Source organism: Pseudophryne corroboree, chromosome 8 (assembly GCF_028390025.1).
Source record: "Pseudophryne corroboree isolate aPseCor3 chromosome 8, aPseCor3.hap2, whole genome shotgun sequence".
Taxonomy (NCBI): domain Eukaryota; kingdom Metazoa; phylum Chordata; class Amphibia; order Anura; family Myobatrachidae; genus Pseudophryne; species Pseudophryne corroboree.
This window is the reverse complement of record NC_086451.1, coordinates 425,466,884-425,479,058: the sequence shown is the minus strand read 5'-3', so window position 1 is coordinate 425,479,058 and position 12,175 is coordinate 425,466,884. Positions and strand designations below refer to the sequence as shown.

At 46.1% G+C, this 12,175-nt stretch overlaps 1 long non-coding RNA gene across 1 annotated transcript in view; it reads left to right on the top strand.

Annotated features, from left to right (window-relative positions):
* Positions 1 to 10,642, top strand: part of LOC134947906 (uncharacterized) — a 50,075-nt gene extending 39,433 nt beyond the window's left edge. The window contains exons 2-3 of the long non-coding RNA XR_010182850.1: positions 7,159 to 7,556; positions 9,032 to 10,642. This is a non-coding gene — a long non-coding RNA (uncharacterized LOC134947906). The remainder of the gene's footprint in view (positions 1 to 7,158; positions 7,557 to 9,031) is intronic.
* The last annotated feature ends 1,533 nt before the right edge of the window (positions 10,643 to 12,175 follow it).

The following is a 12,175-nucleotide window of genomic DNA, read 5'->3' as shown; positions in this document are numbered from 1 at the left end:
ATTTGAACATTGCTGTTCGATGTGCCCGCTTTGATTACACCTCCTGTATATACTCCTTCCTTGATCATCAAATTGGTCCGTGGGGCGCCGCTCCGATTCCCATCGTGATCGTCATCTTCTACTTTGGTTCCAACGCAAACCTTGGCACTTAGCTTCCGCTTGCTCCAGCCATATCTCCTTCAGCTCCTTTATCATTTCGCAATTTGTATATGTTAATACCGCGCTTGTAAGTGAAAAAGCTGCTCCATTAAAGATTTATGTGAAAAAGAAAGTATGGGAGCGCTAGTGTTAAATGTGTACCTGCAAAGTCAAAAAAACAATTTATTAATCACAATATGCTATATGGCAGTAATGTTTACACTCTTTTTTAGAGTACTTTTTTGTTGGGATACCGGACGGCCGGTACGGAGGTTGCTAGTGTCCGAGTTTCCAAGTTCTGCTGGCTGGAGGTGGAATCCCTATCTAACTTTCCCTTTCCTACCTTCCCTCCTTGCGCTGCTGGTTGCTCGTTCTTGCAGTTGTCCTCCGTTTCTGGCCTGTTTCACTATACCGGAAGTGTCCGCTCCGTGACTTCCGGTGTGACGTCAGTCCGATTTTCCCAGCATCCAACGCGTTTCGTGACAGGGCACTTCGTCAAGGATGATTGTAGTTCTGCAAATTGGTGTGCAGACTGTACTGGAGTTTGTAGCAAACTGGAACAATGAAGACTGGAGACTGGAACACAGGAACTTGCACACTGAATGTGACTCCAGTCTCCAGTCTTCATTGTTCCAGTTTGCTACAAACTCCAGTACAGTCTGCACACCAATTTGCAGAACTACAATCATCCTTGACGAAGTGCCCTGTCACGAAACGCGTTGGTGCTGGGAAAATCGGACTGACGTCACACCGGAAGTCACGGAGCGGACACTTCCGGTATAGTGAAACAGGCCAGAAATGGAGGACAACTGCAAGAACGAGCAACCAGCAGCGCAAGGAGGGAAGGTAGGAAAGGGAAAGTTAGATAGGGATTCCACCTCCAGCCAGCAGAACTCGGAAACTCGGACACTAGCAACCTCCGTACCGGCCGTCCGGTATCCCAACAAAAAAGTACTCTGAAAAGAGTGTAAACATTACTGCCATATAGCATATTGTGATTAATAAATTGTTTTTTTGACTTTGCAGGTACACATTTAACACTAGCGCTCCCATACTTCCTTTTTCCTTTATCATTTCATTAACGATGCTGGTGAGAGCTCCAATTTGATCTTGACGAACCTGTGATTGCTGACTGACGGTCCCTTTATAGAAAAAGGATTCAGCCATCGGGCTTAGTTGAGACTCCCCAGGCACTCTACCCTCAGATGGTCCCAACACTGCTACGTATTCTTCATCTGTGTTTTGGTTTAGACCCAAGATGTCCATCACAGCCTCCTTAAACTCGGAGAAAGTGCAGAGAGGGTTCTGACACCTCCACATTCGCAACTGTGCTTTTGTCGATTCTCCTCTTGCTCCTTCTATGAATAAATTATTCATAGTCTCCTCTGTCTGTTCAGCTTCTCGAGGGTCTCTGGCCTGTATTGCCCGCCTGGCTTCTTGTAGGCCCAGGGCAAACTCTCGAAGATTCTCATTTGGTTGCTGCTACCGAGCATATAGGCGACCCTTTAGTTCTGCAATGGTCAGCAAATTAAAGATACCAGCCAGCTTATCCAAGATACCTTCAGCTGTGTTCCGTTCTTGGTCCGACCAAGATCTGACTTCACGTAATGCTTCCCCTTTGAGTTGTCCGATAACTTCCTCCACTCTTTGTTCCTCATTAAGGTGATAAAGCTTGACCATCGATCTTATTTTGTCCCGGAATTCTTTAAAAGGACTTGTGCCCGCTGTCTTAGTATCTCCCAAGTATATAGGAAGCCACGGGGCCCCAAAATAATATGGCATCGTAATTGGTGCAGCCAGTGATGACGCAGCTGGTGACGACTGACCGGGTGAGGTGGGTAACTTCCTTCTGACTGCAGTTGATGTGGGCGTCTGAAGTTCCTGTGCTTCCGACATCCTGTATCCTGTTCGCGGACGCCAAGCTGTAACAGGTTCAACTGGTGAGAATGTGGTTGCAGGTGTAGGTGTTGGTGGTCGTACCTGGATTCTTCACCCGGGAACACTTCTTAGACCGGATCAGCTGCTGGAACCCTAGCAGAGGAACAAGGAACCCCAACCTCAGCGGACCCAAACACAGGTCACCACACGTTTGGACGGTGACAAAGAATTTATTATACAGGATCAGGAAGAGTGGTCACCGCTGTAACTTTAAACTCAGAGTATAAAGGTGGTAACAACGTTCACAATTTCAGTATAAGGATTAAATTCAGCACACAGTAAACATTGGCCCTCATTCCGAGTTGTTCGCTCGCAAGCTGCTTTTTGCAGCTTTACACACGCTAAGCCGCCGCCTACTGGGAGTGAATCTTAGCTTCTTAAAATTGCGAACGAAAGATTCTCAAAATTGCGACCACACACCTCTTAGCAGTTTCTGAGTAGCTCCAGACTTACTCGGCATCTGCAATCAGTTCAGTGCTTGTCGTTCCTGGTTTGACGTCACAAACACACCCAGCGTTCGCCCAGACACTCCTCCGTTTCTTCAGCCACTCCCGCGTTTTTCCCAGAAATGGTAGCGTTTTTCCGCACACACCCATAAAACGGCCTGTTTCCTTTTAGAAACACCCACTTCCTGTCAATCACATTACGATCACCAGACCGAAGAAAAAACCGTGAGTAAAATACCTAACTGCATAGCAGATTTACTTGGCGCAGTCGCAGTGCGGACATTGCGCATGCGCACTAAGCGGAAAATCGCTGCGATGCGAAAAAATTTACAGAGCGAACAACTCGGAATGACCCCCATTAGCCGGAGAAGTTAACATTTAAATGACATTTATCGACATTCTTCCCCGGTGACGCTATTAGGTCTCTGACACTCAGGGTTAGCTCTAACTAAGGCTGCTGCAATAGGGAAGATAGTCTCCTCAGTATGGGTTATACCCTATAAACAGAGTTATGCTTGCAATGGCAATCAGTCAAAGAATTAGCTTTAGCATAGACTGTATATAAACTTAGAGTTCCTCTCTAATTAATTATTTTCCCACCAGCTAAGGGTAGTTACCAACCTGATATTGCCATAACTGTTGACAATGCAACTATCCACCCTACCCCACAAGCTCGCTGCCTAGGTGTCATCCTTAACTCTGAACTGTCGTTTGTTCCACACATTCAATCTGTCTCTAAATCATGTTACATGCACCTTAAAAACATATCCAAAATACGCCCTTATGTTACACAAGACACTGCAAAAACTCTGATCCATGCACTCATCTCCCGCATTGATTATTGTAATAGTCTCCTTACTGGTCTTCCCAAACATAGGCTCTCACCACTTCAATCCATTTTAAATGCAGCTGCGAGGCTAATCTTCCTCGCCAGACGTTCTTCGTCTGCTGATCCGCTCTGTCAGTCCCTCCATTGGTTACCGGTATTCTACCGTGTCAAATATAAAATACTTTTACTTACATACAAGGCTATTACCCAAACTGCACCATCATACATCTCCTCACTCATCTCAAAATATCTCCCTACCAGACCCCTCCGCTCTGCACAAGATCTGCGTCTCTCATCCAGATGTATTACCTGTTCCCACTCAAAATTACAGGACTTTACCCGGGCTTCACCCACTCTGTGGAATGCCCTCCCACGCACAATAAGACTCTCCACTAGTCTCCAAACCTTTAAATGTTCCCTGAAAACTCATCTCTTTAGACAAGCCTACCAAATTCCTGACCCACACACATAACCTTCAATGCTTCCCTATCCAGTTACATTCCCTCTGCACAGTCCACATAACCTCACATTTTGTCTTCCAACATTGCTGGGTGATCATATCATACAACCCACTAAGAACTTAGCAATCCGGGGAAACATTATGTAACAGGTAGCATCTATCCTTGTGTATCAATACCGATTTCCCTATAGATTGTAAGCTTGCGAGCAGGGCCTTCCTACCGCTATGTCTGTCTTTGCCCTGTTTTGTTCTATAACTGTTGTTCTAATTGTAAAGCGCAACGGAATATGCTGCGCTATATAAGAAACTGCTAATAAATAATAATAAATAAATAAATCTAGCAAAGTCAGTTGTGCGTAATAAGAAAACGTTACGGTTCAAAGCAAGCTGATTAGTGAGAGTAAAATGAAACAGGGGAATGCAGCTAGGTTAATACACAGGCAGGTGAGAGATATCCATTCAGAGCAGATGAAAAGCAAAGAGTGTCGCAGTTCAGTTCAGAGCACTCTCCTCATCAGACAAAGTAAAGGGTTAGCTGATCAGCTGAAATCAGTGTGTAATAAAGCTGCAAAAGCAAAGCCGGCAAGTTCTTGGGGTGAGCCGATAAGCTGGCCTATCTCGTGAAGGGAGAATTACCTTTCTGACTTGTATGAGTCTTTCCCCTTTAGTGCAGTGACAAAATGCCTCTATGTATTCTATACAGATGCAAATTCAGGGTCCACCAATGCGGAGGGTTAAAGCTGAGGGACTGGTGTAATTAAAGGTACTTTAACATCTCTCTCTACAGGTATCAGGCATTGCTAGTGGACAGAAGGCAGAGAAGCCGCTACTCCTGACAAAACATGTTAGTGTCTCTCACACTAGAGTGCATCCAGATACTATGCTCCGCAGCCTTAAATCATCCTTTCCCTTCACCATGCAATTTTCCCTAAAGACACAGTCTAATCCCCTGTCACCATCTGACCTTTCTGTCCTGGATTTTCCAGTGTTTCCCCTTGCACAACGTGGAGTGTTGTATACACGCCCACTTACCCTGCTAACAGTGTATAGGGTTGGTACTGACAGGCTGGCTGGTACTGTTAGGCGGCAGGGGCATTGGTCTTTTGAATCTGGCGCTGTGGTGACTGGGAAGGGGCTGTGTACTTGTGATCAGCGTTGGTCTTCCTCAGCTGCAGTAGGACTGGCGGTGGTGACCGGGTCTCGACTCTCCGTGTTACAGCCGCTGGCTTTTATTCTCTGACTTTCTGAGCGACTGTGCCCGGCGATGGATTCCCCTCAAGCAGCGGATGGCTGACAACAGTGGGTGTGTCTTGGCGTGACCCCCGGTTCCTTTCCCCGGCTCTCCACAGCGCACCCCTTTGCTCCCTCCATACCTCACGCTGATTCTTCCCTCAGCGCGGCTCAGCTTCTCAGTGCGGTCTCCTCGTGTATCCTCAGCGGCGGCACCTCTCTGAAGCGGCTCGATTCTCTCTGCGGCGCTTTCAGCAGCGGTGCTCAGCCCGGCTTCTCTCCCCTTAGCGGCGGCTCAAGTCTCCTGACAGCAGCAGCTCCGTCTCTCCTCAGCGCAGCTCCGTCCTCTTCCAACGTCTCCTCAGCGCTGCTCTAATGGATCCCCAATGGCCCCCTTAAAACAGCTCTCTTTTCAAATTCCTGGATGATTCCCGCTCTGGGCAGCGGTGATAGAAAATCCCCAGGTCCTTGTGCCCCCCGTGTTTTGGGGCACCAGCTGACGTCATCCAGGGACTAGGGGAAAGGGGTATTAACCCCTTCAGTGTTGTTGTGCTGGTCCAAGGAAAAGGGCTCATTAAGGGCAAATTGAGGGGTCTATAGCAGAGTATCACACACATCTCTCCTCACAGTGCTCTCTCCTTCTCACATAGACCCCCCCCACACACACACACACCTCAGCCTCTCCCTACTTACTCAGATCCCCCAAAACAGCTCTTTACTCCTTTCACAGCTCTCCGCCTCACACTTATCTCCTCTCCACACAGCCTCTATCCCCCCCACCACACACACAAAGCTTTTTCCACTCACTCAGATCCCCCCACATAGCTCTCTCCCCATTCAAAGACCTTCCCACTCACATACTGTAGCTCTCTCCTTCTCACACAGTCCCTCCCCCACACACAGCTCAGCCTCACCCCACTTACTCAGATCCCCCAAAACAGCTCTTTACTCCTTACATAGCTCTCCCCCTCAGAGATCTCCTCTCTGCACAGACTCTACCCCCTCACACACACACATAGCTTTCTCCACTCACACAGAACCCCCCACATAGCTCTCTCCCAATGTAAAGACCTCACCCCTCACATAGCTCTCCCATTCTCACACAGACCCTCCCCCACACACAGCTCAGCATATCCTCATTAACTCAGATCCCCAAAAACAGATCTTTCCCTCCTTACACAGCTTTCCCCCCCCTCAAACACACAAATATCCTCTACACAAAGACTCTACCCCCCACTAGCTCTCCACACTCAGATCCCATGACAGCTCTTTTACCCCTCCTCAGACAGCTCACCTCCCTCCAGGTCAAACTCACACATGGCTCCCCCCTCACACACACTCTCAACTGGCCATGGGGAGGATCACCTGCTAAGCTTGTCCACCGGGCCCCCACTTGTAATTGGCTGAATATGTCTGAATCCATCCCACTCAAGCTAATACTATATACTGTACTTTATCAGATATCAATAACACTGTTGTGACATATACTGTATTGTTATTAAATGTGTACTTTATATTTATTATATACTACTACACTGTGAAGCCACATCTCCAAGCATAAATCAGGTGCATACACTGTAAGTATTGTTCCCTCCAGGAGTAAAGTAGGTGCATATGCTACCTGGGTAGGACTGGACTCACTCGGCTGCAAATTTAGCACATGCACTGACACTGGAGGGAGGTAGGTTCAGGGGAAATTTGAGGAAAAATTACTTCACAGAAAGAGTAGTGGGCAAGTGGAATAGCCTCCCATCACAGGTGGTAGTGGCTAAGACAGTAGAGCAATTTAAACATGCATGGGATAGACATAAGGATATCCTTACAAAGAAATAAGGATCAAATAAGGTTTGAGATAAAAATATGGTAAAAAAAAGGGGCAAACTAGATGGGCCAAGTGGTTCTTACATGCCGTCAAATTCTATGTTTCTCTGTTTCTATAAAATGTGCATTTCTTTGAAGTGCATTTACGATTTTAGCACTAATTCCTTCCAACTCTACATGAGCCTTGGACTACATGGCCTTTAAAATGTATTATTTCCAGTAGAATATTTACTTACATTCTATAACGGACACTTTTTATTCCTATATGTAATTATGCATTCCTATCTTTTTTTTAGACCTGTGTGACCACCTGCAGTGATGATTCCAATGAAGCCCAGTATGTTTTATTCTCACTATGCATGTATCACCTCTTCGACTCACCTCTGCTATGAGGTCTATAAGCAGAGAACACTTATTGACTCGGGTCACTTTACAAACACTGACGAAAGCCACGCTGAGGAAGTGTTCATTGGCGAGCGGTTTAGAGATGCCTGGAAAAGCTGCACAATTGTCTGGTACATCTCCTGGAGTCCGTGCGATGATTGTATGGATATCTTGCTGAACACATTTCTTCCCAACAACCCCCACCTCACGTTGCACATCATATTTGCCAAGGTCTATGAACGCACCACGAAGAGTAACATCCAAAAACTAATTGCAAGAGGAGTGAAAATACGTGTCATGTTTTATTCAGGTAAATATTGCCCATGAAATTTCGCCTAACAGCATCAAGTCCTGCAATAATTAATATCCTCAGTTAACATGTGCAAATATTATTTGAGATTGCAGCAAGACAACTCAATGAGGAACTATAGAGAATGGGATAGCTTGATTGTAATCAGGGCTGTTTTGGAAGGACCAGACATGGCAGGATATTTACCAAACAAAGGTAGAAATGCAATGAGCTATAATTTGGAAAAATCCTTAAATCAGCAATTCTCCCATGTCAGAGCTTTGCTGGAGATTGCTGGAGGTGCAGGAGTTTGCTGGAGGTGCGGGATTCTGGCCGAACTTGGACATTTTATTTAAAGCGGCATTCATTTACAACGCATGGTTTTGCCTTGTAAATGACTGTCACTTTAAAAAAAGTCCCCCAAATAATCTATTTGCAGAAATGGACAGAGGGCTTTCAGGAAGATTAAATTTAACTACAGCATTCCCTGGACCTGGTGTAACTGGTGCGCATATGTAATTACTCTCTACACACAAGGACCTACCAACGTGGTGATAGTAACTGCTTGCCTCTGGACTCCCCCCGTTGGTATTTTCCGGGCCCCATCCATCTATGCTGTGCTGCTGAAGGGGATATGGCCACTACATGTTAAGGGCATGCTGGGACTCCCTAATTTGTACACATCTTCCCTCTTGGCACACTCAGTACTAAGGAGTTCTGTAGACTCAGGATTTATGCAAATAGAAAATTTGTTGGGCAAAGTGATTAATTAGCAGGACACTCTTTGGGGCTCATTCCGAGTTGAACATAGCTGTATCATTCACACTGACATGCGGGGGGACACCCAGCACAGAGCTAGTCCGCCCCGCATGTCAGTGCCGGACCCCCCGCAGAAGTGCAAAGGCATCACACAGCAGTGATGCCTTTGCACTTCAAGAGTAGCTCCCGGCCAGCGCAGCTTTAGCGTGCTGGCCGGGAGCTACTCATCGCTCCCCGGCCCGCAGCGGCTGCGTGTGACATCACGCAGTCGCTGCGGCCCGCCCCCCCGTTCGGTCCGGCCACGCCTGCGTTGGCCAGACCGCTCCCATGAAACGGCGGCCAAACGCCACCATTCCGCCCCCTCCCGCCCAGCGATCGCCTCTGCCTGTCAATCAGGCAGAGGCGATCGCAGCCCTGCTACGGCCTTTGACCGTCTGGCATGCGCTGGCACACTACGGTGCCGGCGCATGCACAGTAGGGACCTGTTCGCTTGGCTGCAACAAAAAGCAGCGAGCGAATGGGTCAGAATGACCCCCTTTGTTCTCTCTCTATCACACACACACACACACACACAACGACATTATACTGGGAAATGCCAGTGGGAAAAGCATATTGCCGAATTTGTCTACCATTTCATTGACAATGTCACTTTCTGAAAGAAACAGAATAAGACATAGCTGATGATTTCTTGGGTGCTTGAACAATAAAATATATATTCTTTTTTTTTTTTTTGTTAGAGTTTTCTTGGTGCTGGAATCATTTTGTGGAAGCTACAGACCCTCTGATCCCATGGAGACATATGAACAAAAATTATCAGGAGGCTTCTCAGTGGCTACAGGATGCTTCATCTGACAATTTCACGTACAACAGTTAAAACATAACAACTATGGTAGCATGGGGTGCAACGGCTATGGTGCCAATAGCTGTGGGCAGAGCTTCACCACTGGACTGTTGACCACAAACATTTGTTTAGCTTGATGATAGCATGTTTTATTTTTTTTCAAGTTCTAAACTGTAAGCTGGTAAGGAGTGTGTAGTCTTGACCTATTACTTATATGTTGTTCTTATCAGACATTTACCTTTTTGTAGTTCCATAAAAGAACAGAGAACCTTATACTTTACAAAATTACTGGGACATGAATTATGTCTGATCATGATCAGTAATTGACAGTGAAAGCTAATGGTTAATGCATTGTGATTTCTTTATATTATCATAGTGTTTGTTAGGAACCAGTTTATTTGGGTTCAGTATGATTTGCCGGCAGTCAGGATACCGACAGCGGCACCCCGTCCATCCGAATCCCAACAGCCCCCTCTAAAGTACCCTAACCCTCCTCCACCCCCTTCTCCAACCCTAACCCTCCCTTGTGGGTGCCTAAACCTAACCCTCCCTGGAGGTGCCTCACCCTAACCCTCCCGGGTGGTGCCTAACCCTAACCCTTCCTTCTCTAATGCCTAAACCTAACCCTCCCCTCTTGGTAGCTAATGCTAACCTCCCCTTCTATGTGCCTAACCCTAACCCACCTTCACGGTTCCTAACCCTAACCTTCCCAGCCCTGCACCCTAACTCTAACCACCCTTCTCCTGCCTAAACTTAACCTCCACCCCCCTTACCCACGGAAGGATGCCAACGCGTCCTGCTGGATGGACATTTCGGGATTCCGGCTGTCAGTATTATGACACCGGTATCCCGTGCAGTGTCGGAATCTAGATGTCGGGATTGTACGGCCCTTCGGGATCCCGACTTCGGTATATCAACCGCCAGGATCCCGTCCGTCGGGAAGCTAACTGCGTCCCATTTATTTATATTTAATTTGCTTAGTCTAAGATCTGTACAGCATAATACAATTCTGTAGCTCCCAACATTTAATAACATCCCAACGTACTAACAACTTAATTAGATGAAGAAAAAAACATAAAAATACACTTTATATTTGATTTATTAATATGTTGTTTTTAGATTAGAATAAACTAGTTTGAAAATTGGCCATTTGCATGTGAGAACAAACCGTAGAAAACAACCCCTTTCGCAACCCCTTTCCTGTAGGGCACACCATATGTTCTTGCAGGAATGTTTGCCTCATTACACATTCCAATTCTTAACACAAAACATTCATGTGGTCTGGTATTCAGTTATATGAGATGTGGGTGCTCTTTGAAAAGATAAGTTCTTCTTTTGATCATATTTTAACTATAATCTCTCAGAACATGAAAAGTAATGGCTTTAGTACTTTTGTTCCTACATATGCGTGTACAGCATTTGAGTTGTTAGTTAATTATTACAAACTAGGCTGTAAATTGTGCCGACAAGAATATTGCAATAATATTTACAACAGGAAATGTAGCCTAGCCACATAGATAATATGTTTAAGAAACAAAATCTATTTGATCCAACATCAAACAGTGCCGCAAAAAAAAAAAAAAAAAAAACATTTTAAGACATTAAAAATGACACTCTAAACATTGATAAAAACACTAATAGGCTTTAGGGTAATCTCACTAAACAATGAGTACCGTAAACAAATTTAAAGAAAAAACAATTAAATTGTCATCCGCCATGCTGATAAAATAGGAATTTAATACCTACCGGTAATTCCTTTTCTCGTAGTCCGTAGTGGATACTGGGGAACTGTACTTTAGTACCACGGGGGTATAGATCGGGTCCACTGGAGCCTGGCACTTTAAAAACCTTTAGTGTGTGTATGTGTGTGCTGGCTCCTCCCCTCTATGCCCCTCCTACCAGACTCAGTTTAGGAAACTGTGCGCAAGGAGATGGACATACCATGAGAGAAGAAACATATACAACAGCGGTGAGGCAACAAGCCAATACACAACCATAATTAACAAAGGAGCGCTAAACAGAACAGAGGGTGGCAACGTCCAGAACAACAAGGATAGCAAAGCTAACCCAACAAAACCAGGGGACTGCAATGACGGGTCACCCAAAACACTTACAGCTAGTAAGCAGGATTTAAAGCACTGAGGCGGGCACCCAGTATCCATTATGGACTACGAGAAAAGGAATTACCGGTAGGTAATAAATTCCTATTTTCTCTAATGTCCTAGTGGATACTGGGGAACTGTACTTTAGTACTGTGGGGAAGTCCCAAAGCTCCCAAAACGGGTGGGAGAGTCCTGAGACCCCTGTAAAACTGTATGACCAAACGGAAGGTCATCCTTGGCCAAGGTATTGAACCTATAGAACTTTACAAAAGTGTTCGAACCAGACCAAGTAGCAGCTCGGCACAACTGCAAGACCGAGACACCTTGGGCAACCGCCCAGGAAGAACCCACCGACCTTGTCGAGTGGGCCTGAAAAGACGTCGGCAAAGGCAGAGCCGCCGAAGTATAGGCCTGTTGAATAGTCAACCTGAGCCAGGGAGCAATAGATTGCTTAGAAGCCGGCCGACCAATCTTGGTGGCATCTTAAAGGACAAACAGCGAGTCAGATTTCTGATGACGAGCCGTCCTACTGACATAAATCTTTAGATCCCTCAACACATCCAAGTACTCTGGGCCCACAGAAGAGTCAGCTAACACCGGAACCACAATAGGCTGATTCACTTGGAAAGCCGAAACCACCTTAGGCAAAAATTGAGGACGGTTTCTGAGTTCAGCCCTATCCTCATGAAAAATCAAGTACGGGCTCTTACAGGATAAGGCCCCCAATTCAGAGACATGCCGTGCAGACGCCAATGCCAGCAACATGACAGTCTTCCAAGTGAGGAACTTCAATTCCACCTTTTGTAAAGGTTCAAACCAGTCTGATTGAAGAAAGGACAAAACCAAACTGAGATCCCATGGAGCCGTGGGAGGGACGAAAGGCGGTTGTAGATGAAGAACCCCTTTCAGGAAGTCTGCACCTCTGGTAACAACGCAAG